This window comes from Rutidosis leptorrhynchoides, chromosome 10 (genome assembly GCF_046630445.1).
Source record: "Rutidosis leptorrhynchoides isolate AG116_Rl617_1_P2 chromosome 10, CSIRO_AGI_Rlap_v1, whole genome shotgun sequence".
Lineage (NCBI taxonomy): Eukaryota > Viridiplantae > Streptophyta > Magnoliopsida > Asterales > Asteraceae > Rutidosis > Rutidosis leptorrhynchoides.
In genome coordinates, this window is record NC_092342.1 from 4,795,356 (window position 1) to 4,798,937 (window position 3,582).

The window sequence follows — 3,582 nt, forward strand, 5'->3', positions numbered from 1 at the left end:
GAAGCAGCAAAAACTATAAACGACTTTAAACGGTAAAAGCTGGATGATAATGATGAAGTGTGTTGGCAAAGCGCAGAAAAAGAGAAGTTTTGGAACTGGAAAATGGATTGAGCAAAGTAGGAAGGAGGCTGTGGACAAATTACAAAGACTGAACCTGACTTCAAAGGATCCAAATGATTCAGTACCTGCTGAAGTCATTAACGAATACCTTGCTCCTGACTCTAAACCCCTGCGGACAATATTCTTCATCATCCTCTGATATTAGAAATTCTAAAATATCATCATATCTTTCATTATAAATATCCTCCATATTTCTGAAGATATTTTCTTAATTTTTCTTATTTGAAATCATTTACCTCTTCGCGCTATTTGTATTACATCATAAAAGAAACTATTTTAGTTTCAAAATTCTGAAACATTCAAGTTTAAAATAGGAATATTTTGAAGTAATGTTGGGAACTGAAGCATGAATTAGTATAATATAATGACACTTGATCAATGTGATTATATTACAGTAAGTCATGCTGAGTTTCTAAATGGAACGTGATGATTTACAGATCATAACATCATCATGTGCCTTGTTATACGACTCTTGTATTCTATTTAACCTCTAAAATATCAAGAAAATATTTCTTGATGATTCGGCCTTTTCCAAGGTATTCTAGTAATTTGACAAGTCAAGATCGTGCCATCACAATTTTCTTCCTAGAACATTAACAATGTTCATTCCGAAATTCATATCTGTGAATTCTGGACCATTACAAGCGGTGCTTAATCGCAAGAAGAAGAAACGAAAGGACAAAACTCCCAAATAGAAATTGGGGTATAAATTGCAGCAAATAAAAGAGAGCATTAACTGTGAATGATAATGATTGTAGAAGACAGAAGCAGATACTTTGAAATATAAGGGAACATATAAATCCCAACGACAAACCAGAAATTATAAACCATATATATCGATGCATTTAGCAATATAAAGACACGGGAGAACTAGAAACACTATAAACCCAAGAGTATAGTAGAAGTAAATAGATTCTTCCGGCGGTAGATGAAAAAGAAGAATGACCGATATGAAAGTTAGAAGTATATCGAGAATCAGAACTGGATGTAGCATATTGATGAATACTTTAAAATATGAGTTGAGGGGGAAAGAATAGAAGGTGATGAAACATGACTAGGAACTTAGAAATCAACAGATTTAACTCACACAATGGCGGAATAAGTGAATCAAACCCTCTAGTGAATAGGTTAAGTTTTTTTGATTAATTTAGTCAAACCACAACTAAATTAAGTGTGATTAGATCAACACCTAGAGCTATTATTCACCACCTGGGTGATTTGGACTGAGAGAGAATCGGAGGAGCTCACTAGATCTGAGTGTGTGTAACAAATGAGAGGCTTAACCTAAAATGAAGAACATAAGACTTTATATACCCCTGCTATTGACTCACCTATACGATTCATTAATCACACGTACGAGTTGGCTTCATCAGTCGTACGGGTGATCACTCACTCGTGTCTTCTCATTTAGGTTGTAATTGTGACTTAGCTCAGCATCAACCGTGCGTATGAGCCTGTCAGCTGTACTAGTGAGGCTTCACTCGTACGTCTGACTAAGTCTAACATAGTTAAACATCTAAATCTCGTTCCTGCAGTTCCTATAACCACATACAAACACAGATAGGATAATAACGAGCAATCATGATGGCCTGTAAACTGTTGTACCTGCAATGGACGCGGGTAGATGTCTAGGAACTTGCATAAAATGCATCAACAGAAGGTGTGAGTTGTAAGGAAACGAAGGAGGTGAATTTATAAGAAAATCTCCGACAGAACAATTAAAATGGACGATCGCATTTAAAGCGGATCCTAATTCCCTTGATTACCGGAGAGTCAAATCTTATTAAGAAGATTTTCTTCAAATCCCTTGAAATCTGGGAATCAATCATATCTACATCAAATGATAAGATGAATCTACACTTACTCATTTCACTCTTCTATGTTAGCTTCATTCGAACTCTTCATATAAATGGATTGTTTATCCAAATTATTCGCTGATGATAAAACTCTAATTTTCAGCCCGTATGCATCATGAAAACATACTTATTATCATTCACGACCTTTCCACTCAAATTTTGGGACGAAATTTCTTTAACGGGTAGGTACTGTGACAACCCGGAAATTTCCAACCAAATTTAAACTTTAATCTTTATATGTTTCCGACACGATAAGCAATATTTGTTAAGTTAAATTGCAAGAATTTTAAACTATGTTCATACATTCATTCAACCTCGACCATGTTCCAACGATTCACGAACCATTAAACGAATATGATTATATATGTATATGTGTATATATATTATAACTTGAAACGTAAATAAAATATTAGATTAAATACTTTATATGATTGTATCTGTTTCAAAATATTTATCAATGAAATTAAAAGATAAGATCAAATGATTGAATTATCAGATATATTGAATTATGATTACAAGTCTCTGTTGAAAGGCCCACGTTGATTTGAGAAATCTTTCCGTTTTAACAATATTCAGAAAATGGTAAAGTGATTTATAAATAAGAACAAATTGTCAATCATTGAGAACTAGACAAAGGATAGTGGAAGATTGAATCTCATAAAGACTCGATTGATCTATTTAGTTTCAAACGTACAAAAACGTTTTCAGTTTAAAAAGAACTTTATTATTAAAACGTATATAACTTTTATAAATATCTAGAACCACTTTTGACAACTCATTACTTAACTAGTATGATAAAGATAAAGATAACGATATTTATATTTTATTTTATTAAATATATATAACGATTTAAATTAATATTATATATATTTATACGCGTATTATATGTACATAGTTTTATACTTTTACTATACTTAAACTTTACCTTTACTTTATTTTTACTTTACTTTAACTTTAATAATTTACTTTAATAATTCATACTTTAATAATTCACTTTAATAATTCATACTTTAATAATTCACTTTAATAATTCACTTTAATAATTCATACTTTAATAATTCACTTTAATAATTCATACTTTAATAATTCACTTTAATAATTCAAAAATCTATTATAAATAGAATTCAATAGGTTTCATTATTTCATAGAAATTTGAAAATATTTTTCTCTAAACTCTCTCAATCGATTTACATATATATATTTACTCCGTATTATTTCAAGATATTATTAGTATACATAAAATATTACGACGGAGTGCTGTCCGAGTGATTTCGAAATTGTTTTTCGAGTAGGATCGGATTAAGGAAATTATGGGTTATAGCTATGGAGGTGATTGAGTATGGTTCATGGGTATGCTCGTGAGGTCAATATAGTGTTTATCATTTCCGTTGCGTCTACGTACCTTTCCTGCAATATTGAATCTCAATATTGATACGTGAGTACTCATAATTTAACTTTTACATACTATTAGTGTATCCCTGACTAGTGCTCGAGTATTTAGGATTATGCATGCTTGTACTTTTGATATTGCCCTTAGACAGGTTAGGTTGAATATTGAATTAGTTACACTTGCGATTGAGATAAGATATAAGATATGCATGTCCTT